The 26,471-nt window shown below is 36.6% G+C and overlaps 1 protein-coding gene across 7 annotated transcripts in view; it reads left to right on the plus strand.

Moving 5' to 3' along the window:
- Positions 1-26,471, plus strand: part of DGKB (diacylglycerol kinase beta) — a 637,574-nt gene that overhangs the window by 32,526 nt on the left and 578,577 nt on the right. For 5 of the 7 annotated variants that reach the window (XM_031454980.2, XM_064487530.1, XM_064487532.1 and 2 more), the window contains exon 1: positions 20,134-20,552. The exons of 1 other annotated variant lie outside the window; for it this stretch is intronic. The gene's annotated coding sequence lies outside the window, so the exon portion shown is untranslated. Of the gene's footprint in view, positions 1-19,550; positions 20,031-20,133; positions 20,553-26,471 lie in introns of those variants that run through there. One more of the 7 variants, XM_064487529.1, reaches the window with a different exon arrangement.

A 26,471-nucleotide genomic window follows, 5' to 3' on the forward strand; every position in this document is an offset into this window, starting at 1 on the left:
GGCCTGGGTCCGGCCTCGCGGACTTTTATGGGAGGATTCTGCCTTCGTGTTCTCATTCAGGGTATGATGGAGCCAATCCGTCCTTCTAGGGGCTTTTCAGTCCTTGTGCAGACTTTTCCGGTTGTTATCATGGCAATCATCAACTGTCATGGTGCTGAGGGTGTGGCATTTAGCATGCTAATACATTACAGTGGGCGTATAATGAGGCTCAAGGTCCACTGGAAGTCAAATCCTCCCCCATCTTGGGCTCCTTGGTTCTGAGCAGCTTTTGCTTCTTCTCATTGAAGTTGCCTCCTGAGACTTAGATAAGAGTAATTGGTTTCTATTTGAGGGAGGGGCAGGTGTATGATCCTGGGGTCAACAGCCTTGTTAACAAAAAGGGAAGTTGCTTTTAACCAGGATGGCTGCAGTCTGGTGGACCCAGCACCATCCCCCCAACTCCCCCCACCAAAAAAATCTCCAAAGATTCTGTTCAGCCATGGAAGTTTTAAAGGGAAACGGGGGAGTAATCTCAGTTAATGGTTGAGATAGGTGGTCAGAGTCCTAGCCATCCCCCATGCCTGCAGGCTTGCCCTAATCAGCTGCTTGAGCCTGCTCTTCTATGACCCAGGGAGGCCCGGGACACGTCAGCTTTTCTGTAAACAAGAGGCGGGCGTTGTGGGGCGGGATGGGGGCAGGGGCAAACCACTGCGTCCTGCTCGGTATCAAAGACATCATTCCTACCTTGAAGGAGCTTGTGAAGTGATACAGTTGGCACAGTAATTATTTGAAGAAAAAGGCAGAATGTAGTCGCTTTGAGAGAGAGAAAACGGTAGATGGTAAATGTACTTTATTCATGCAACACACAGTTCCCATAGACTAGAATGCCAAGCACTACGCTAAGAATAAAAATTTCACTCTGGGGATAAGGAAAATCTTTATAGATAAATCAAATTTAAGAGAGGAACTGCCAAGGGTTGATACGATTTCCAGTGAGAAAGAACAGGAAGCGTACTCCAGGCATACAAAGTTGTCAGAATATAATGTGTGTGATGTTTACGTGTGTTCGGGTGATAGAGAATAATCTAATAGAGAATAAGCAGTGATGCTGTAGTAGATTCATCTGGAAACAAAGCTTTATCCTAAGTGGAGCCATTGTTTCTCAGCGCCAGGTTCACCACTTTTATAACATTCTCTGTAATACTGGGACTGGGAGTCTGCAAACTCCATTTCTGTGGTTTTCTTACTGTTTGGGAAGCAATGCTATGTGACTGGAAGGTAGGAGAAGAGAAAGAGCTCTCTTTCCGCCCGCCCGTGGCTTCTGTCAGTATGCTTTCAGCATCAGCAGACAGCGGCAGCTCAACTGCTATTTGGTTCTTCAAGAACCAGCTACATAGCACTTTCCAAGGCAGCCCAGTCATTATCCACAGAGTTCCCATCACACTCCTTCACCTCTTTGTCCTTTAGCCCGATTCCCAGCCAGGTTCCAACATGCCACCTAAAAGCCCCTTGGCTGTCATCACAGCAGCTTTGCTGAACTCTTGGTTTCTGGTGATACCTCGGGGACTTTGTTAGACTTAGGGACCTAACTACTACTTTTATATCCCATTTTGCTTTAGCCTTTTAACATCTGAGTAACCAATTATCTCTAGTAAATGATCTGTGTTTGAAAAGCCTAGCTTGGTTTCTAATTCTTGAATATCCCTTAACAGATAGGAAAAGCATTAGGAAATACAACAAATTAGTGACTATAACAAAAAAGAAACAGGCTCAGAGATACAGAAAACAAACAAATGGTTACCAATGGGAAGGGGGAAGGGGGAAGGGGGAAAGGGCAGTATTGGAGTAGGAGACTGAGAAGTACAAACTACTATGTATAAAACAAGCTGCCGGGATGTGTTGTGTTACACAGAAAATGTAGCCAATGTATATTTGGCAATATACATATCTTTTATAATGACTATGTAGCCTTTGGAATTGTGAATCGCTTTATTATATAACTGTAACTTACATAACGTTGTACGTCAACCATACTTCAATTTTAAAGAGTTGTGAGATTTTGCCCACGGAGGTGGCATAAAACAGTCATGTGTGTTATAAAGTCTTACAGTTTGCAGGATTACTAAAATGTATGAAAATCTAGTATGGTATTCATTTGGGAAGACTAAAAGTAATTCAGGTAAAGAGAAAAAGTGAATTGGCTTTGACAAAAGAGAGGTCTCTGGTGACCTTGTTAAGAGCGGTTTCAATGACACACAGAACACAGGAGGCAGAGAAGAGTGTGTTGAAGCACTGAGGACATTAATCCAGCATGTGTATCTCACTATTTAAAAAAAAGTTTGCTTTGAAAGAAGAGAGAAACTCAATAACATATGAAGAAGTATCTGTGAAAAAGGAGATTTTTGTAATCTCACAGAGAAAAGAACATGTTTATTTACTATTTTGACATGTTAATGGCTTAAGTAAAATTCTGAGGAAATTTTGGTAGAATATTGCTAGGGTAAATAGGTATTTATATGGTTAACATTTTTCTGTGTATTTGATAAGTCCTTATGTTGCCATAATTGCTATTAAATAAATTTCCATAAACTCACCTACTAGGATGCAAGTTCCATGAGGTTAGGGCCTTATGTTTACTTCTGAATTACTAATGCCCAGCAGATAATAGTTGCTCACTAAATATTTGTTGAAAGACTCAATCTATATTTTAGTATATCTATTTTCATTAACTATTATATGTAAATATAATTTAAAAATTTTGTATATATATATTTTTACAGACGTTAGTCAGTTTATAATGTTGTGTCAATTTCTGGTGTACAGCATAAAGCTTCAGTCATACATGAACATACATATATTTGTTTTAATGTTCTTTTTAACAATAAGTTACTGCAAGATATTGAATATAATTCCCTGTGCTATACAGAAGAAATTTTCTGTTTATCTATTTTATATATATATATATAAGAAAATCATATATATATATAATATATCTATATTAGTTAGCATCTGCAAATCTCGAACTCCCAATTTATCTCTTCCCAGCCTCTTCCCTCCTGGTAACTCTAAGTTTGTTTTCTATGTCTATGAGTCTGTTTCTGTTTTGTAAATAAGCTCGTTTGTCTTTTTTTTTTTTTTTTTTTAAGACTCCACACATAAGTGATGTCATACTATATTTTTCTTTCTCTTTCTGGCTTACTTCACTTAGAATGACAATCTCCAGGGCCATACATGTTGCTGCAAATGATACTATTTTATTCTTTTTATGGCTTAGTAGTATTCCATTGTATAAATAGACCACATCTTATTTATCCAGTCATCTGTCAGTGGGCATTTAGGTTGTTTCCATGTCTTGGCTATTGTAATTAGTGCTGCTGTGAACATTGGGGTGCGTGCATCTTTTTAAGTTAAGGTTCCTTCTGAATATATGCCCAGGAGTGGGATTGCTGGATCATATGATAAGTCTATTTTTAGTTTTTTAAGGAACCTCTGTACTGTCCTCTGTAGTGGCTGTTATCAATTTACATTCCCACCAACAGTATAAGAGATTTCGTTTTTCTCCACACCCTCTCCAGCATTTATCATTTGTAGGCTTTTTAATGATGGCCATTCTGACTGGTGTGAGGTGATACCTAATTGTTGTTTTGATTTGCAGGTCTCTGATAATTAGCAATATTGAGCATTTTTTCATGTGCCTATTGACCATTTGTGTGTCTTCATTGGAGAATTGCTTGTTTAAGTCTTCTGCCTGTTTTTAGAATGGGTTGTTTGGTTTTTTTTTGTTATTAAGTCATATGAGCTATTTATATATTCTGGAAATTAAGCCCTTGTCAGTCTCATCTTTTGCAAATATTTTCTCCCACTCCATACGCTGTTATTTTGTTTTGCTTATGGTTTCCTTTGCTGTGCAAAAGCTTGTAAATTTAATTAGGTCCCATTTGTTAATTTTTGCTTTTGTTTCTATTGTCTGAGTAGACTGCCCTAGGAGAAAATTGCTAAGATATATGTCAAAGAATGTTTTGCGTCTGTTTTCTTTTAAGAGGTTTATAGTGTCTTGTCTTTTGTTTAAGTGTATGGTGTGAGGGAGTGTTCTAACTTCATTGATTTACATGCAGCTGTAAAGTTTTCCAGCATTTGCTGAAGAGACTGTCTTTACTCCCTTTTATATTCTTCCCTCCTTTGTCAAAGATTAATTAGTCAAAAGCTTATGAGTTTATTTCTGGACTCTCTATTCTGTTCCACTGATGCATATGTCTGTTTTTGGACTAATACCATGCTGTTTTGATGACTGTAGCTCTGTAGTATTGTCTGATCTCTGGGAGGGTTATTCCTCCAGCTTCATTCTTCTTTACTGGTAATGCTTTGGCATTTCTGGATCTTTTGTGATTCCGTATAAATTTTAGGATTATTTGTTCTAGTTCTGTGAAAAATGTACTGGGTAATTTGATAGGGATCGAATTAAATCTGTAGATTGCTTTGGGTAGTATGACCATTTTTAACAATATTAATTCTACCAATCCAAGAACATGGAATATTTTTCCATGTCTTTAAGTCATCTTTAATTTCCTTAGTCAGTGTCTTGTATTTGTCCATATACATGCCTTTCACTTCCTTGGTCAGATTTATTCCTAAGTATTTTCTTTTTTGGATGCAATTTTAAAAGGGATTTTTTTCTCTACTTTCCTTTTCTCATATTTCATTGTTAGTGTAAAGAAATTCCACTGATTTATGTTAATGTAAATGTAATTTTAAGTAGGTTACTGTTGCCAAGTTGAAAGGACTTCTGCAAGAAAATTTTATTTAACTAGATTTTTCAAGTTCCCAAGCAGTTCCACTAGTTATTCTTGTCATATCATCTAGAAATAATATTATGAGAGGTATATTTGTAATAGCAACAGGAGAGAGAAAAAAAGCATAGGGCCCACTCATTGTGGAGAACATCACTCAATTAGGAAGCCATGGTCCTTCCCAACTCTGCAAAAAATCAGAACCCACAAAATCTAAATTGTCATTAAACAGGAGAGTAGAAATAGTCACCTTCCAATGAGGCCTACAATAGGAAACTCTAAAATTTCCTGTCTTGAAACTTGATGCTTAGTATAGAATGAGAAAAGAATAAAGCAAAAAAAAAAATTTTTAATGATTAAACAGGCTCCTTCATGAGTCTGAAGGTGAAATTTTCTCTAACTGGATGGTTTAAAACCTGACGTTCAGAATTGATATTCAGATAGTCCTGGGTTGGAAGAGTCTCTATTACCCTTCCAACCAGATGGAAGCAAATGAAAGTCTTTTGCAGAAAATCACATTGAGCAAGGTGACAAAGAACTCTGGTGATAAATTTTAAGGTAAAAATGAGATTTCTAAAACTTATGAACACAAAAAGAAACAGGCACAACCAACAAGAACCAGAAGAAATAATAGATACCAGATTCAAACTTGGAGATATTAAATACTGGGTACAGCAGACATAAAATATAAAACACTCTTAGTAAATATATTTACATACATAATATTAAGGATTAAATATATGAGAAAGAAGCACAAGAATAAAAAGTGACCAATCAGATTTGTCACACACACACACAAAAAAAAAAAAACCATGTAAAATAATCTAGAAATAGAAATATTTTCATAGACGAAAATAAACCACACCAGGACTAGGCTTAGAAAGGTTAGGAAACAGGCTGACTTGAAGGTCTAGGTAGAAACATTTGAGTTTGTTTTACTGGAATTTTATCAACTGCAGTATCTTCACATGGTTTGGGAAACTCAAATTCCTAGGAAAAGAGTGTGACTGGCTTAATTTAGGTCCTGTTGGCCTTTGTAACAGGGTGTTTTTAATTTACATTCCAACAAATTGTATCCAAAGGAACCTCAATGTTTGTTGCCAGAAGAAGACACTAAATAGAAGTAAACAGAAACTAAAACAAATCCAAAAATCAACTCAGATGTGTTCTGAACATAGTCCAAAGATCTTAGCCTGATAGTCAACCTCTTCTTTTTTCTGACTTCTATATTTTGTTTTAGTGTCATACAGTATTCTAACACATTGTTGTATAAATAAAGTCAGCACATGAATAATAGAGTATGGTCCATTAATTTAATTATTCACCTTCAGTTTATTTTAACATCTGTGGTCTCCTGTCTTTTTTTTTTTTTTAAACGTTTTTTTATTGAGTAATAGTCGTTTTACAATATTGTGTCAAATTCCAGTGTAGAGCACAATTTTTCAGTTATACATGAACATACACGTATTCATTGTCACATTTTTTTTTTTCGCTGTGAGCTACCACAAGATCTTGTGTATATTTCCACAAGATCTTGTATATATTTCCCTGTGCTTTACAGTATAATCTTGTTTGGTCTCCTGTCTTAAGTTAAATGAAATACAGTGTTGTTGCAACTTGGCTTCTCTGGCTCATGGTACCTAGATGCTGACCCAGTAGCTTAAGGTACTCCTGACAGCCTTAGGTGAATATGCACATTTTTCTCAGATGATGTATTCTTGGAAAAGACAGTATGTTTTTTGAAGGGAAAGAAAGAAAAGATTTACCAACTTATCCTGAATTTATCAGTTTTATTTATGTGTTGGTAATTAATAGATCATCCAACTTGAGTGACCGTCTGCCAGGCATTGAACTAAGTGTTGGAGCCATAATGGTTAAAACACACACACACACACACACACACACACACACACACACAAACACACACACTCAAAATAAACAAACAAAAACCCTTTCACAATCCTGCCTCTCATAGAGCTTAAAATTAGTGAGATTGACAAATTTTAAGCAAATAAACAATAAATATACTATATAATTAATAATTATCCTAAGCCCTCAAAAAGAAAATATACTTATTCTTCAACCCCAGACTGTAATGTTTACATAAAGTAAAACCAACTGAAGTATTTTCAGCATTTGGACAGATCCTTACACAAACATATTTATCCATGCTGTGATAATTCTGGCAATGCTTCTAATTCCAATTTTTTTTTCAAATAACTGAAGCTACAAAGGCAAATAAGATACAGCTTTTTCCTCACTGAATTTACAATGTACTGAGCCACAGTAAAACTAATTACAATGCTGTAACTTGTTTCATTACGTGTATTTATTGTAAAGTTAACATAGTTATTAAAATGCAAAATTAATGGCTTTATTAGTTATTCTTTACCTTGGTATGAAATGTATCTGGTAGATACAAGCTGTGTTATAATAAATATATATATATTTGAAATAAATTATAATGCAAGAAAAGCATAAGAAATCCTGAATTTGTAGTTTAATGAGGATATTAAATTGTCAAGAATTCTACTTCTGAGTGATTTAAAGTTAATATAAATTACTCCATTTCAAGTGTTAGTTACATCCTGTACTGATTAAAAATAGATTAATCAATTATCTGTTATATTGCCTTAAGCATTCTAATTTCATAGCTTAAATGATATTTATCTGTTGAAGTAGAGAAGTGATATTGCAGAGCTATTAAGAATATGACATCTGGATTATAAAGATTATAAAGATTCTTGCCTTTGCCACTCATCCTTGAATTTGGTCCTTGGATAAATTACTTAAATTCTTGGTACTTTGTTTCTTCATCTGAAAATTATAAGTAACAACAGTATCTTCCTCAAAAGATACTTCTGATTGTTAAAGAGGTGCCATGGTACATTATATAGCTCTTAGATTAGTACCTAGCATAAAAGTATTTGTTCGTATTGAAAGTGAATATATTTTGCTGGACAAAAAGGAAACAGTTAACATAAATGTGTATGCTCTACCAAGCTTTAAAAAAAAATTTTAGAATAAATCTTTCCAGGAAAAAAAACTTTGCTTACTATAGGTGTTAGTTTTTCTGCTTTTAAAAGAATATCATATTTTTTGTTTTTTATAAAGTATCGTGACATCACAGCTTCCCAGGATTATCATAATGGGTGAAAATTTTTCCCTAAGAGTTTGAAGTCAATTCCGATTGATGTGAAAGTGCTTATATGCCAGTGATTCATGAAACTATTCAACCTCAAAAGCCATTTTTAGATAAATCATCCAGGGCAAATACAATGCCTGAATTCAGGTCATGCCAACTGAGGAAAAGTGACTGATTTTTTAAAAATATATTTAGTCATTGTCTGTTTTAATTATGCAATTTATTTTTAATTTGCAAGCTGACATGTAATGAAGCCCATTTTCAAATTCAATTTTTCATACTGGCCAAGGCACTTTAGTTTTAAACATTGGGCTGGGTATATTTATAACTATTTAGTAAGTCTGCAGTGAAAATTATTGTTCTTTCTGTTTCTTCTTATAATACTCTAAGAAGAGCTACAAAGGTGAATCCCCGAAAAGTAATGTATATGTGATATTGGTGTAGACAGGAAGAATGACAAAAGGCTAGAAAAAGGCAACACTGCACAAAACACCCCTTCTTTCAGATCTTTATGTTGTTTTTAAGAGTCTGACATTCAAAAATATGGTTACAGTATGAAGACAAAAAATTAATTACTGTAGGGTGAAATGAATTAGCTTTAATAGACATAGCTCTTTGGGAATTGTGCAGGTCACATACATGATCAAACTTTTCCTCCTTCAAACTCTTCAAGCTGGACACAGGGAAACCATAGAATAGAAAGCCATCACTAAGAAATAAGCGTTCAATTAAAAAAAAAACAACACATTTATCTGAGACTTAGAATGAGCTTCTCTATTTCGTGAACATGCTTTATTATTTCAGCATTTATATTTATCTCTTAGCTAGGATAGACTGAGAAGCTTAATTGAAAACATTCATCCTCAATTTTTCAAACTAACTTCAAGGACCAATACCACATAGATGACTGATTTCACGGTAGTGAAGATAAAGATGATAAATCTTGTTATTAAAATTTTCACAATCACACAGCATTTGTCTTTCCACAAAATACTCTGTTAAACCCTCCCAAGCCAATCTATATGTATATATATTTTTACTGCATAGTGCAGGTGGTTATAATTACTAATACAAATTTTAATAAAGATCTTCCTTTCAGGTTACCTGCTATTCTAGAAGTTATAGAAATCTCAGTTTTAATTTAATAAAATTTTACTCTAAGGGTAAATGACATGTAAGATATAATAGGAAGCTATTCAATCTCTTCCCCCACCAAAAAGTCTACACTGTAGACAATATAAACTATATTTAACCAGTTAAATAGCTTAAAGTATGTATTTGCTTGAAATTTATTGAATGCTGTTTTAAATATTTAGCTATTAAATGAAGACTTGTATATTCTCTTTCAAAAATGACATTTAAAAGGATCATTTGTTACGACATCGTATCAATGCAGTTGAAAAATCTTTGAGTGCCCTCTGTTTGTAGGCTCTGTGCAAGTATAAATATAATTTGGCCTTTAAGTCCAGTGAAAAGACAAATACATAAATGGCCTCTAGAGTGTTAAGGAGGATTGGGTGCTATTCGAGGGTTAGAGAAGGCATAGAAGAATTAGTTATATCTCCCTATCTGGTTGTTTAGAAAAAAAGAAAGAAGAATGTCATGACAGAATATGTATGCTTTGCCCTTTTTTAAGCCATTGGTCTAAATAATAAAATGGGTCAAGCAATATAAGATAAGGCCATTTTCAGGAATTTGTCCTGAAATTCACTATGTGGATAAACATTGCTAAATTAATTATAGTGTAATCCATGCGTGTCATGGGGACAGCCAGATGAATAGCTACGCTGTATTAGAGTCTGCTCATTTACCATATAAAAGTTCAATTTCAAAACTATTGTTTCTTTATCACAGGCTTTCTATTTTATGCTTTAAATCGTGTTTTGCTGCATTTTCTATGGTTCTTTAAATGTGTATGTAGCTTAGGACTTCCGGTGGCAGCTTAAAAAGTTTAAATGAATGGTTTCTTCAGTAATTCATGTTATCCCTGCCAGTCAGACCTTTTTACAACACCACTTATCTTCTTTGAAGTAGGGGGGAAATCTCCCTGATTTTAAATAGTGTCTCTTAGGTCAGCAATATGTTTGCTGCCCCCAAAAGTGAATCATAAAAATTTTATCATCATTATTCAATTAAAAAATTAACTGGAAAGTTATGTACTTAAACATTAACGTCAGAAATTATGACTCCAATGAAGAGGAGAGGTAATCATTATAAAACCTGATTGTGTGTGTGTGTGTGTGTGTGTCTGTGTGTGTGTGTATGCACAGGCGTGCATGCATATAGGCACGTGTAGGACTCTACCAGGCAGTGTGCTTTACATGTGTCAGATTCCTTGCTTCTCTAAAGCACCCTGTGGGGTAGGTGCAATTATTATCCTCGTTTTGAGAGGGACCACGATGGCAACATAGGAGGCTCCTGAACTTCTCTCCTCTCATGGATATACTGAATGTACAGCTATGTACACAGAGCTGAGAGAAATCCAGAAACTAGCTGAGTGACTCCTCGACATCAGGGAACTGAAAAAATACCCACATCAAAATGGATAGAAATGGCTGAGACATGCTTTCCCCATAAATTCCATGCCTGGCACAGTGTCATACAATTAGGAGTGAACCCCTAACTCCCACCTTCTCCTTGAGGAGTGAAAGGTTTGAAACACACATCTAGTGCCCCAGCTTTTAAGGCTCCCACTCAAGGGATGAGTTCCCCAAACACTTAGCTCTGAAAGCCAAAGGTGCTTACGTCCACAAGACCAGCAGAACTACAGCAAAAAATCTGTTCTTAACAGGCACTTGAGCACTAACCACGGCTATCAGTAGGGCTCAGCACAGAGGGGGCAGGCAAAAAGACCATCTCTCTCTTTTCTTGGAAAGGATTTTGTTACATACATTACATGCTGCTGCCTGATCATCTAGCTTCTCATTTGCATGCATCTAGGGGCTGGCTGTGATCTTCCATGTCGCCAGGGGGAGCCAGTGGGCACTTCCTCTGCTGCTGCGGCTTGTTCCCTCCAATGCACTCTAACTATAAAACCAGGTCACCACCATTTTTCTTGAAGTAGCTCGTATACATATCCTAGTGTCCCAGCTTTTATGACAGCCATCTAAGGAGTGTGACCCTCAGATCACCTGGCTCTGATAGCCAATGGGGCTTGCATTCACAAGTCCTACATGACTACAAAAAAACAGAGTGGTTTTTAATTATTTATTTATCTTTTTAAATTTCAGCCTCATTGAGGTATAACTGACATGTAAAATTGTGAGATATTTAAAGTGTATATTGTGGTGATTTGATATATGTATATATGAGAAAGGATTCTCATCTAGTTAATTAACACATTCATCACCTCATTTTTTACTGATTCATTCATTCATTTTAGTGAAAACAAAGTTCAACTTTTTTCAGCAGATTTCAGTTCTACAATACATTATTGTCATCTATAGTCACCATGTTTTATATTAGACCCTCAAACCTTATTCATCTTATAGCTGAAAGTTTGGACCCTTTTAGCAACCTCTTTCCCTCAGTACCTCTCTGTCCCTGACTAACAACTTTTCCATTCTCTGTCTCTATGAGTCTGACTTTTTTTTTTAAGATACCACATATAAATGATACCATGCAGTATTTGTCTTCTTTTGTCTTATTTCACTCAGCATAATACCATCGAGGTACATCCATGTTGTTGCAAATGGCAGTATTTTCTTCTTTCTCATTGCTGAATAAGGTTCCACTGTGTGTGTGTGTGTGTGTGTGTGTGTGTGATAAATACATACACATTGCATCTTCTTTATCCATTCATTCATTGATGGACACTTAGGTTGTTTCCATATCTTGGGTATTATGAATAATGATGCCATGAACATGGGAGTGCAGATGTCTCTTTGAGATCTTCTCATTTTTTATGGATATATATGCAGTAGTGGGAATTCTGGGTCATATGGTAATCTATTTTTAATTTTTGAAGAAACCTCCATACTGTTTTCCATATTGGCTGCACCAGATTATATTTCCACTCACACTGCACAAGTATATTCTTTTCTCCATATCCTCACCAATACTTGCTATCTCTTGCCTTTTTAATTATAGACATCGTAGGAGGTAATATCTCATTTAGTTTTAATTTGCATATCTCTAATGACTGGTGATGTTGAACACTTTTTCACATATCCGTTTGTATATTCTCTTTGGAAAAATGTTTGTTAATATCATTTTCCCATTTTATAATGGGGTTATTTGTTTTTTGGTTATTGAGTTATATAAATTTCTTTTATATTTTGGATGTTAACCCCTTTTGGATACGTGGTTTGCAAGTATTCTCTCCATTTCATAGGTTGCCCTTTTGTTTTGTTGATGATCTCCTTTGCTGTGCAGAAACATTTTAGTATTATGTAATCTCTCTTACTTACTTTTTGCTTTTGTTGCCTTTGCTTTTGGTGTCAAATCCAAAAAATCATTTCCAAGGCCAATGTTAAGTAGCTTACCCCTTTTATTTTCTTCTAGAAGTTTTAAGGTTTCAGTTCTTGAATGTGCGTTCAAGTCTTTAATCCATTTTGAGCTGATCTTTGTGCATGCTGTAAGATAGGAGTCCGATTTCGTTCTTTCACATGTAGTTGTCCAGTTTTCTGAACACAATTTATTGAAGAGATTATCCTTTCCCCATTGCATTTTCTTGGCTCTTTTGTTGTAAATTAATTGACTATATATTCGTGGGTTTATTTCTAGGCTCTTTATTCTATTCCACTGCTCTATGTGTTTGTTTTTATGACAGTCCTTACTGTCTTGATTAATATAGCTTCATAATGTAGTTTGAAATTAGAAAGTGTGATGCCAGCTTTGTTTTTCTTTCTCAAGATTGCTTTTGGCTATTTGGAGTGTTTTGTGATTTCATACAAATTTAGGATTGTTTATTCTATTTCTGTGAAAAATATCATTGGCTTTCTGATAGGGGCTCTATTTAACCTGTAGATTGCTTTGGGGAGTATGATCATTTTAATAATATTAATTCTTTGAATCCATGAACACAAAATATCTTTCAATTTATTTGTGTCTTCAAAAGAAGCCACTTTTAAATGTGACAAGGAGCACCCCACCTCCATACTGTGGTTACACACTCATACTCAGCACAGGAGAAGCAGACAAAAATGCTCATCTCCCAGTTTTTCCCTGAGAGAGGCTTAACTGCATGATTTCCAAGCTGCCGCCTGAGAATCTGGCTTCTAATTACCCTGTATCTGGGTGCTGACTTCAGTCATCCCCCTTGGGACACTAACAGGTCTTCACACACCCTCAAATACTGGGAGCCACTAAGAACAAAGACTGCAGCTTGGACAATCACAAAGGATTGAGAGACAACCCAAAGCTTGATCAACAAGGTATATCTCCTACAAGAGACCAGTCTGTTAACAACAGGAGAGGTGACTGTCTTACCTTATGTTCAGAAACCAACACAGAGAGTCATGGAAAATGAAGAAATAGAGGAGTATGTTCCAAACAAAAGAAAGAGATAAATCTGTAGAAACAGATCTTAATGAAAGATAAGTGATTTACCCAATAGAGAGTTCATGCAAACAAGCCAAAGAAAGCAGAGGTATCTATATTTATATCAAACAAAATAGACTTTAAGCCAAAGATGGCAACAAGGGACAAAGAAGGCCATTATATAATGATAAAGGGGACAATTCATCAAGATTATATAACAATTATAAATATTTATACACCAAATGTCAGAGTACCTAAATATATAAAGCAAATATTAACAAGATCTGGAGGGAGATATAGACAGCAATGCAGTAATCATAGGCAGTTCAATACCCCATTTTCAATAATAGTTTGAGAGAAAATAAGGAAACAGTGGACTTAAACCACACAATAGATCTAACAGGCATACACAGAACATTTATTCCAGCAGTGGCAGAATATACATTCTTCACAATGCCCCTGGAGCATTTTCAGGGATAGATCATATGTTAGGCCACAAAACAATTATTAATAAATTTAAGAGGATTGAAATCATATTAAGCATCTTTTGCCACCACCAGTCATGTAAAACTAGAAATCAATTATGAAAAGAAAATGGAAAAATTCACAGATATGTAAAGATTAAATGACATATTCCTTAACAATCAATGGATCAAAAAGAAATGAAGAATAAAAAAAATCTTGACACAAAAAAAAGTGGAAACATCACATACGAAACTTATGAGATACAGCAGAAGCAGTTGTAAGAGGGAAGCTGGTAGAGATAAATGCCTACCTTAAGAAAAGGGAAAGACCTTAGATAAGCAACCTAAATTTACCCCTCAAAGAACTAAAATAAGAACAAACTAAATCCATCAGTAGAAGGAAGGAAATAATAAAGATCAGAGCAGAAACAAATGAAATAGGGAGTAAAAAGGTAATGGAGAAGATCAATGAAACTAAGTGTTGGTTTTTGAAAAGATAACAAAATTGCCAAACCTGAAAAGGTGGTCAGCATCACTAATCATCAGGCAAATGCAAATCAAAACCGCAATGAGATATACCTCCACCCTGTTAGGATGTCTGTTATCAAAATAAAAAATAAGAGTTAAATGCTGGCAAGGATGTGAAAAATGAGATCCTTGTGCATCACGGGTGAGAATGTCAATTGGTGTAGCCACTAGAGAAAAGAGTATAAAGGTTCCTCAATAAATTAAAAATAGAACTATCATATGGTCCAACATTCCCACTTCTGTGTATATATCCAAAGGAAAGGAAATCATTATTTGAAGAGATACCTCTGCTCCCAGATTCATGACAGTGTTATTCACAACAGCCAAAGCATGAAAACAACCTGAGTGCCTGTGGACGAATGAATGGATAAAGGAAATGTTTTATACACACTCCCCCCCCCCCCCACAGATAACAGGACGCGCCTCCACCTCAGCATATGAACCTTTTCTGGCCACTGCAGAGCATCTGCTTCTCCTTGGCCTTTACCCTGTGTTGCACTTGCCATCCTGGACTCCCTGTCCTGTGTCCTTGGCGGGTGCCCTCCAAGAACCAGGAGGCAGTTCTCACTCAATGGGCAGTACTAACTGGGATGCCCTCCGGAGTTAGCAGCAAGGTCACTGCCGACAATGTTTATCCAACTGGAACTTTCCCCTTTCTGTGGCCCCCAACACTCAGTACTTACCCAGGATAGATATATATGTATAGTAGAATATTATTTAGCCTTAAAAAGAGGAAAATTCTGCCATTTGGGGCAACATGGATAAACCTGGAAGGCATTATGCTAAGTGAAAAAAGTCAGACAGAAAAAAAAAAATACTGCCTGGTTTTACTTATATATACAGTCCCCCAAAACATAATTGAACGCAACAGTAGAATGGATGTTAGCATTGGCCGGGGGTGGGGGAAATCGGGAGTGTCTGGTAAAAGGATACAAACTTTAGGTTTTAAGATGAATAATTTATGAGGATATAATGTATAACATGGTGACACAGTTGACAAAACTATATTGTATAATTGAAATTTGCTAAGGGAGCAGAACTTTTGTGTTCTCACAGAAAAGGAATGTCAGTCAAATGTGTGACGTGATGGATGTGGTAATTAAATCGATAGTGGGGATCCTTTCACAATGTATATGTACATCAAATCATCACATTGTACATTTTAAATATATTCCAATTTTGTCTGTCAATTATACCTCAATGAAGTTGGAAAAAAAATCCTCATTTTATAGATGAGAAAACTGATGTGTAGAAAGATAATTTTCCCAGAGTCACGCAACTAGGCCTTGACATACTTGGGAATCAAAGCATGCCTTTTTGTGCCAAAGCTTGCACATCTAACAACTGTGCTATTCCTAGCCAGATGGTCCAGTGGAGAGAGTAAATGGCCTTTCCAGCAATAAGCCATGGTGAACTACTCTGTTAGTTTCCTGTCATATAAAGTATGAGAATTCCACCCGATGAGGTCAAAAGGCCTATCCTAATTCAACAATTTTGACTATTACTCTTTTAAAGATAGTTTCACAAAATTATAACTTTTCTGACCTTCCCCTAACCTGCCAGCCTACATTTGCTGATTCACACATTGGAAACCAGTTGAAAATTTCCCATGACAGTCTGATCAATTTAGGAAATGTCTCTCCTTTCATTGTTTATATCACATTTGGTGAGGATATAAATTATGTTTGATATAGATTATAGCTATTGTATGTTTCTGAAACATAATCTATTTAAACAAAAAAATTAACTCCGAAGTAGGAATGCATTTGTTTTTGAGACCATATGTCCTTTAAAAGCAGTTGCTAAGACTGATTGGACTGTTTCTCTTTGCAGTGCTTTGCACTGAAACGATGCTCAATAAATGTTTGTTGAAAAAAATTAACACGAAAGGTGTTTTTAAGCACAGTTTGCATAAAGGTCTATGACTGAATGTGGATTCATATTGTAAGTACTGTAAATAATCTATGGTGTTTCATCTTTTAAGCTCTGTTTCTCATAATTTTTTGTTTGTTAATCTCAGAATTACCTTAGTTTGATTTGTAAAAAGTCAGTGAAGGTTGCCTTGACTGTAATCCCTGATTCGGGACTTACATTTTGGAACACACACACACATAAATGTCTGAAATCCCATTTTCTTTAATCGTCTGCTGCAGTACCCACTAGACTCATTGCAGGTTTAGAAGTCATTAAGTGGGAGAAATCATGCCTTTCTTAGGGATTAAATAGTCCTAATGCTACTGGTTTGTAAAATGCTCAGGAAATGAAATTCTAGGGAATTGCATTGATTGTATAGTAGGAAACCCATTTTGGAGGCATACTGGGGACAGACATTTATTATGCAGTTTTGTGGAGTCTGTGAGTGATACGCCTGAAAGGATGCTTTGAGACCACAAGAAGTGAGTCACTTCCTTAAAGTGCCGGTTATTTAGCAGCAGAGAAAAGCCTGGAAGAAATTAAACATCTTTATTCCCAGCTCACTTATCTTCTCAGTGTCCTGCATTCATAGGTTAATTCATTTACTCATTTTCTCATTTATTAAAAAACTATTTGCTATGCATGCACCATATTCTGAGCACTTTGGTGGATGCCGGAGACACGTTAGTGAACTTAACAAAAAGGGCTTCTGCCCCTGTAGAGTTCACAGTCCTTTCACTTTTCTTTAGTGAACGAGTACCATTAAATTACTGAATTTAGTTTGGAAATACATGTTTCCGTGATAAAAGAGGTTTAGTTGAAAATTAAGAAATTATTTCTTTCTGTATTCCCATAAATTCTTGATGTCATTGATTAATGGGAATTTATAGAGCAAGTTCATTTTTCTCCTACTGTCTTTTTTTAAGATTGGTTAATTATACAGCGATCCTTACGAAGTTTCTGAAAATTTAGTGGTGGGGCCAGAGAAGCATCTTAGAAAAATGGGCATGGGGTTACAGAGGGGTTATACATATTTGTAAGTTTTCCTACAAAGCGCAAAATCCTGAGTTAACGGTGTTGAGATACGGAGAGTCAGCCATCAGTCTCCAACTGAAGGTTTTTTCCTTTCAATACCAAATGTTGGGGATTGTGTGGGAATTTTTTTAAGAACGCTGTTTCTTATTTAAATCTCAGTAATGTTGTAAGCAATTTTTAATGTTTACTTAATTTTTTATTGAAGTATAGTTGATTTACAATATTGTGTTTCTGGTGTACAGCAGAGTGATTCAGTTTTATATATATATATATACACACACATATACATATACATACATGTACATATACCTACATGCATATTCTTTTCCAATGGTTTATTACAGGATATTGAATATAGTTCCTTGTTCTATACAAACACAAACGAACTTATTTACGAAACAGACACAGACTCACAGACATAGAAAACAAACTTATGGTTACCAAAGGGGAAGGGGATGGGGGAGTGATAAATTAGGAGTTTGGGATTAGCAAATACAAACTACTATAGATAAAATAGACAAACAATAAGGCCTTACTGTAAGCAGTTTTTAAAAAGCCAACCACGTATGCCCATGACCAATTATTTCACTACCTCCTGACTCTTCCTTCTCTACCAAGACTGGATATTTCGTTTCCTGCTTGTCTGTAATAGATATATCTAATAAATTCTCTCTCTTAAGAATGTTTAAATTATAACTGCTCTTCCTAAATATATTTGATTTTTAAAGTAATAGTAAAAGTTAAGCCACCCCCACCCCCACCCCCAAATTCTAAACTATGGAATTTCAGATTCTGGTAATTTTAGTATTGAATAGGTTTGAAGGGCAGGATAACCTTCAGATCACATCACCCATGAATAAAGTTGGTCTCTGTATGCAATGTGTCTCTAAGTGGTGTATACCACTTTGGACAACTTCGTTTCATTGCACCGTGTATAAGTATATAAGTTGCTCTTTGCATTTTTAATATTGATTGTGTGTGGGGTTTAGTAGTTATTTAGTAGACAAACAAAAATATGTGGCTATTTGGCATCATTTTCATCAGGATTTTGACATTTGAAGATATAAATACTCTGAATTTACTACATTGCATGATTTTAAAAAGAAAACATTAACCTCTGTATTATTCTATTATAACTGCAGTTAGGTTGGTTTTGGTAAATTGATATTTATTGGATAATCAGGAAACACTTTGCACATTAACTGGCCTTTGTTTAGCTAAAGGCAGTGATTTTCTAATTTAAACAGATCAGGAGAAGATGAATTACTTAATCCTTTTGGGTTCCTCTCCTCTTTCTGGGTTGTATGTTACATTTCCAGGGGCTTTCTTCTTTCTGCGTTAACATCTGTCCAATTTAATCCTGATTTATACAACCCCTAACAACAGGGAAAATATATGGCAAATATGAAAATTGCTCAGAGCAAGGCAAAAATAATTAAAGGTGTTCATTACTAATAAAATCAAAAGGAATTAAGTTTAGTTTTAGCTCAGAAAATTGAATGCTGAAAGTAGATTAATAGTACTATTCCATTAAGGGGTGTATGTGTATGTGTGTATGTGAGAGGGGTTGTTCATGGTTTCCCCGTCTATTACAGACTGTGAAGACAGACTATTGCTAGAGCAAATTAAGTTAATCATCAAGAAGTATTCTAATCTTTGGCGGTTTTGAGGACTTCTTTAATTTCTAAGTTCTGCTGAATATCACCTTATGTGAGAATAATCTGGAGGTAAAACAGGGTAGAGAATGAGCAACCAATAAAGAGAAAGGGAAAGTTCATAGACAGTCCTAACCTGTAGGTTTCACTAGAATTTGTAGCTAACAGAGATACTAATGCGTTGAAATCTCAGTCCACTGAGATTATAAATCTACTGAGATCATATATAAGCCAGGGAAGCTGAGAGCCACCAAGGCACATGTATATCAAGATATTTTGCATTTAAGCTGGTAAACACACTCCTTAATCACTATCTGGTTTTGCACACATGCTATAAAATAGGCATGATTATTTACTGGCTTACATTTTTATTACCCTAGTGCGTTATTTTGCACAGCTGGCTTGAAATTTTCATTTTTATCTGTGCTCTGATCGGTTACCCATACATACAACTTTTAAAATATTCACCTACTCTCTCTTCTCCCATCTTTTCTTCTTTATCCTCATCCATCCTCCAGTCACCTGTTCCGTGGTTGCCAAGTTCGAATATAGCAATAGAGTGTGCAGCTGCTACAATTGCTAGAAGTGGCTTAGGCAGTCGGTTGATGAACAATGACCCGTCAGGGACCATAGTTAGTGGAAGGGGGAGGGGAGACAGGTATCAGGTTTCCTGATGGAGGGGAAATGTATCTGAATGGTAGTAATCGCTGTGAATCGAGCTCAGTCTTTCAGCACCAGCCACTCATACCTACACAGTCTCCTCCCTTATCTTAGAACTGGCCCAGCAGTTAAATAGCTGTAAAGCCCTGTCTCCCTGTCTCATTTTCCCTGAGTTCCAACAGCAATAGTAGCAACAGCAGCTGTAGAAGCGGCAGCCAGAGATAGGCAGGGCTGTTGCTTGCAGCCGCCGCGCAGATTCCCTCCTCCTCGACAGACACACACACTCACACACACACCCCACAGAGATTTTCAATATCAACGCGTCTTGATATGAATCAAGGACTCAAAGAGATGAGAGAAGAGCATTAGTCATGGACAACAGGTATTTCGTCTCGGATAAATTCCTTTCGATGCTTATTGGTATGGATAATCAAATCATCATTCGTGATACCTAGCTTGAGTGGGAGACTGGAGGTGGCCGCAGTAGAGGAGGGGGAAGTGGGAGGAGTGAAGGGTGGGGAAGGGGACTGCCAAAGATGACTTTCAGGCTCCGGAAACCCACATCTTTCAGCCTCCGCTGTTTTTGAGTTGCAAATTGTCAGGAACTGGTGGACTGCAGGCAGCCCGCCGTTGTTGACTGGAAGTCAATTTCCATCTCTGAGACACTAGTTCGAATGGGCTGTGTGTTCTGGGAGGGGGTGGAAGTAGAGAGGAGGAGATGCTGGGAGCAGAGTTCTTGAAGCTCCACTCCTCTGGGGAAGCCGAGCTGTGAGGGAGCCTTCTTACTGAGCAGAGCGTGTGAATTGGAAAGGATCCTGAGAGCTGGCTAGTCCCAATTCCTCTCCGGAAAAGCAGTCGCTCCGGCTTCAGAGATGTGCCCAGCCTTCGCCTGCATCACGCTGCAGTAAGTTAAACTCGACACGGTTGGCAATGTGAGTGGCTTCTGGGTATGTGATGCGGGGGAAGGGAGGCTGACAAGAAATGGCGAGGAAAGTTAGGAAAGCAGAGCTTTGAATTCTCCATGAGGTATTCAGTCGGTTTGTCCCCCGACCCTTGTCCTAGCTATGCTGTAGTCAGGTTGCTCTCAGTTATGTACACACGGATACAGCTTGTTGGTTAGGTACGCAAAAAGTGCCCTTTTTCACTGTGATTTTTGGCAACAAAACTGGTAAATGCGTTCTAGATTTAATGACCAGAATGGGATCCTGAAAGTTACTAATGGATAGCAGCTTGCCTTTTCAACAGAAAATTTGTGAAGAATCAGGCTTAGATTTTCTAGTGCCCAGTTAATTGTTACAAGTTTTATTGCAGACTTATCCCTAACCTGTAAAATAAAGAATTAAACAAAACAAAAGTCTTTGACTGACTTTAGTAAAGAAAATAAAATGTGAAGTGGGTCTCTAGATAACTGCTAGGCAACAGCCTAGAGGACACTGATGATACGATAAACATTCGAATACTCTCTAGTGGGTGGGACCGTGCAGGATTCCCCCAATTTCTTACTACTGCAATAATCCCCTCCAATTGCTAAACGGTGCCTTCCTTGTGATATGTGATTTCAAAGTGGTTTTTTTCATATAAATGGCTTTATACTTGGAACCAAGCAGAGTTGTGTCCACTGGCAAAAAAAAAAAAAAAGGCTTGAAAAACTTTCAAAGAACGACTTCTGAGTACTTAAGTTGCAGATAACCAACTTTTAAAAGGAGGTAAAAACAGGTCAGCAAGGGCCAGCCCATTGAAAAGCAAATGGCCAAGTGAATGTGCATGCAGGCAGAATACTAAAGCTCTTTTTAAGAAGGGAAACCAGAAATAATGAATCTAAAACGGTTGGGGTATTTCTAGCCAGGTCCTTTTTTATAAATGACTAGATTTTTATGATGGAGGGAAAAAAAAAAAGGGAATCTCAAGCAGAAATGATAGGTCACACAAAAATACTAGACTTAGCTACAGGATCCTTGAAAAAATTACTGTATTAGCTGTAGTTTTCTCCAAGAAGTATTAGTGGAAAAACAGAGCTTATCTAAAAGAGAATCCAGGATTTTAAGCTGAACACTTTTATATGCTGCCATAAATTCCATAGGATAAAGGGGTATGTCAGCTTATGAAATAACTACTGTGAAATGTGAAGTAATTCTGAAATTCTCCATCATTTGAAAAGAGGAAACTAAAGGTCCATCTTCTCCAATTATTTCAGTTTTAAATTGTGTTACTCTTTCTCTTATCCACCTAATCTTTATAATTTTATTTAAAGTAAAACATACTCTGAAGGTAATTTGAACTACTTTGCCTACTCACCTCGGGAATCTCTAGATATAATATTTGTGTTCTTATTGAAATACCCAATTTGTTAGAGATAACCAATTCTGCACATACATAATTGCTTGGTGCAAAAACTCTGCATGTGACTTTGTAAATCACTGACTCAGATATAATTCAAGGGATATATTTATTATGATAGTGCATGCATAATGGTGGTTAAAAATTTTAGACAGTGAAAGAAAAGAAAAGAAAAAAAAATGAAAAGGTAACATCTATGAATATGTTTGGACAGAGTTTGCAAGCAGTTCTCTGAGACACTAGAACAAATCATTACCCAGACCTAAAGAGAATTTAGCTGAAGAGAAGAAAAATCAAGCTGAGACCCTGGTTGCAATCGATAAGAATGTAGATTGAGTAAGAATCTGTCAGAATTTCTTTACAGATGAAACTTAGGTAGGAGGCATTGAGTTTGGGGAATACCTTTGCTTTGCATTTTGGTTGTCCTTCTGGTAAACAAACCTCATATGCTATCTGAGGAGAAGATTTTCAATACTATGTTTGAAATAAAGCAGTTGTCTTAAGATTTCAGCCATTGGTGAGGTTTGCTGGAGTGACATCTGAACTGGAAAAGTATCCTATGACTCATGCTTTCCCTTGTACATTTGAAAGAAGGAAGAGTTGTGGCCAGACAAGCCAGACAAAGATCAGCTGGTCCCTCAACCTAATTCTGCCTGCTAGTAATGACTGTGAGCTTGATACATAGGCTTCAAATGACATTTTAAGAATATCCTTTCCTGGACACTTCTCTTCCTGGCCAACCTCAGGAATAGAATTGTACTTATGTATGCATGCGATTGTTGAGCACTAGTCTCTTTAAGAGTAATACCTTTAGCTTAGGAGCAACCATCTGGCAGAAGCTCTAGACAAGCTATTGAAGGAGCCTCTTCCTCCTGGCCCTCTCCTGTCTATGGCTTTTCCTTTCTCTTGTAAAACACCAACACAAAATCAGACCTCAAGTAAGAATCCCATGCACTTGTTCACCTTTAGGTATTCACTGTGAAATAGGTTCAGCTCGTTGATAGCTCCTTGGGTTATCTGCACGTATGACTTTCTCATCGCACAGTGCGTGAGTAGTTCCTAGTTACTGGGAGTGCACCAATGGCAGGCCCTGTGTTAAGCACCCTGTTTCTTTGTTGTTTAATCAAAATGTATTTGATTTACTGTATTATGTTAGCTTCAGGTGTACAACATAGCGATTCAGTATTTTTATGATTATACTGCATTTCAAATCATAAAATATTGGCTCTATTTCCTGTGCTGTATATTACCTTTTTTGCATCTTATTTATTTTATATCTAGTAGTTTATACCTCTTAATCCCCTTCCCCTATCGTGCCCCTCCCTAGGTTAAGCACTTTGAATGTCTCCTTATTTATGGAATAAAAGCTGTAGGAGGGAGATGACATTCTCTGCCATCTGTAAGAAACTCAATCCCAGAGGGTGTGAGCTAATTGCCTAAAGCAACGTATTTAGTAAATAGTGGACTAGGATTAGTCTCCAGGAGAGATTTTCTCTAACTCTTAATCGCTTTGCTAGTTTGCCTTATTAAATTGGTACTCTGTCATGGATCATGTGAAATGAGCTTACTGTTGTGCAGGTGAGTGGGTTGAGACTGCTTGAGAAACCATGTTAGTCAGGGGAGATCTCCAGCTCCACTGATACCCAAGATTGGATCTACCTAAACTGGAACCTAAATCAACTGCAGATCCAAACTTGGCATACTTTACAATTCCAATATCAGTGTTGTGCTCTGGCTTCATGAACTGTGGAAATGAAGCTGGGGACATCTTTGCCAGGAGGAAAGATGATGGAGTTAAGGGGATCAGGTGGTGGGAGGCTGGTATGAGAACTTGTCTAGATTCTTTGTTCTGAGAGATCCTGTGAAATGAACTCTCTGGGCTGTGTGTGAGGTAGGGATCTTTAAAATCACAAATAAAGCAGAGGCTCAAAATGCATCCTTAAGTAGTTATAAGGTCTGATTACAAAACTTAGAGTAGGCTTGTCTTCAGATAATCTCCTTTATATGTGTGTGTGTGTGTGTGTGTGTGTGTGTGTGTGTGTGTGTGTGTGTGTGTATGTTTAAGAGTAAAAATGATGATTCAAAGGAAAGTGGGGAGAATGGCCAGATGATGACTGAAGAGGTAAAACAGTGCTTGGAAATATCACTGGTTCTTGCATAAGCACTTTCTGAAAATTAGCCAGGAAATGAAAGGCCATCTTTAACTGGTGAGGATAAAAACAAAACGGTTCATTTAGGTAAAATTTGAAGTGTTAAGGAGACTAATGTGATTACTGTCACTTACCTTCTTATCATAGAAGACAAATACTAACAAGGGATAAAAAGAAAATGTTATGGGCATAAAGCCAAACAGTATTTTAAGATTGGTCTTTCTCAGCATGCTAAATTTAAACATTCTTCTGAAATTCTTTTTTAAGTATTTTCTGAGTCAACAATTTGAAATGGAGAACTTGCCTTTTAACAGGAAGTCTATATTGCCTTGTAAGTTTGAAACACAATGTCCTTGACTCAGTTATTTTTGATTGGCAATATGCCAGTCACTACAGATACAAAGCACAAAAGCTGTCATCTTCAAAATCAAAGTACAGAGGTGAATGCTGCGTAAGGAGAGTTGATGCTACTGAACTGTTGTCATGTATCTGCGTGGTGATGGAGCTTTGCAGATACATTCGCGTTGTCAGCCCTGATTCTTTTGCCCATCTCTTGCCATTTGTGACACTGCAGGTTGAGGTTAGGGATAGAGTTCGTTTCAACGGTTGATTTTTTTTTAATTTTTAATTTTTAATTTTTATTTTTTTTAATTGAAGTGTGGTCAGTTACAATGTGTCAATTTCCGGTGTACAGCACAGTGTTCCCAGTCATGCATATACACACATATATTTGTTTCATATTCTTTCTCATTAAAGGTTATTACAAGGTATTGAATGTAGTTCCCTGTGCTATTCAGAAGGAACTTTTAAAATCTATTTTTATATATAGTGGTTAACCTTTGCAAATCTCAGACTCCCAAGGGTTGATTTTTTGAAGATGGTGCCTTGGCTCTCTTCCCCTCATAGTTTAAAAATAATGACATATTTTATTGTGTGCTTACTACATGCCAGTTGCTTGTATAAGCATCTGGCACATTTAATCTTGGAATTACCCTTCAGGGATAATCCTATTACCATCTTCATTTCCATTTTATAAAAAAAAAGAACTGAGGCAGGAGAGGATTAAGTGACCGCGGTTCGGGATGCGTGGAATTGCGCTGGGTGTGAGCCAGTCTGGCTCTCGAGCCCATGCTGTTAACCAGAAGTCTCCAGGTCTGCTTTTCACTATCCCTAGCTCGTTACAACCCTCCGCCGTGCATGCTGTTTGTCCATCTCTTCTATCTTTGCTCACGCCTGTCTCTGTCTCTGTTTTCTCTCTTGACATCCAGATTGCTCTACCCTCAACTGTGAATGCTTAAGCTGATGATGCATTTGCATCCCTTAACCTTCTACTCTAGCGTCATGACCACTGGCCCAAGCACCTTTCTCTCTGCATCCATTGAAACGTGTGCTTGACTGTAACATTGGGTATGCTACAGAGAGCTGACATAATCTTATCTACACTGAGGAAGGAAATCAGGCCTTATTTATCTCTGGGACTTCAGTGCTGAGCATAGTAGTGACTTAACACATTATTGGAGCTCAATACACCCTTCTTTTATGAACTGAATGCAAAGCTCTAATTCAATTCTCTAAAGAAATGAGTAGTTCCACTTTCACAGTCTTTACCCCCCAGAAGACTAGAGAATGCTCTTTCAAATATGAGTTACAAGATCTGAGCCACATAGTAAGTTTTAATAAGTTGAACTCATGATAAGTGTTAAATTACTCAAAAGACATTTACCACCTTCTCTGGTATTGCGTATTTAGAATATATAAGGTAATGTTTTGGAATAGGACAGATGGCATACTTATTTTTAGGTCACAGTATTGAAGATTTTAATGATACCTAATTTCTGATACTATTGTACCTTTAAGGGGGGAAAAACAAATATTAGAATAAATGGTTCATCAAAGATGTTTTGCTGTGTGGGACAATAAAGCTGTGAAATGGTGCTTTTTATAAACTGCTTCTTGAACTCTTACTTCTTTTGAGGAAAAATCCTGAGGAGATTTTGGTTCAGTCATAGCTGACAAATGACTGAGTCATATGTGTGAGCAGGCATTAGAAACTTGATTACCACTAGAGAAAAATAAAGAAATGGATCATGGCAGGAAAATCAATCCCCGTTCCCCCTCCCCCAAAGAAGCATGTTCAGTTTATGGGATAATTTGCTTTTTACTTATTAACAATTCTGTAAGTTTCTCACAGTTAAGTATTTAAATACTATAGCAATGTGCACTGGGTGGACATCATGGAAAGCTGTCCAAAATACAGTATTTTTTATTAAAGGTGTCATCTTAGGTCAAATAATTCTATTTTGTTCTCTTTCTAATCCACATGAATTAGTTATGAA

Source organism: Camelus dromedarius, chromosome 7 (assembly GCF_036321535.1).
Source record: "Camelus dromedarius isolate mCamDro1 chromosome 7, mCamDro1.pat, whole genome shotgun sequence".
Classification (NCBI taxonomy): Eukaryota; Metazoa; Chordata; class Mammalia; order Artiodactyla; family Camelidae; genus Camelus; species Camelus dromedarius.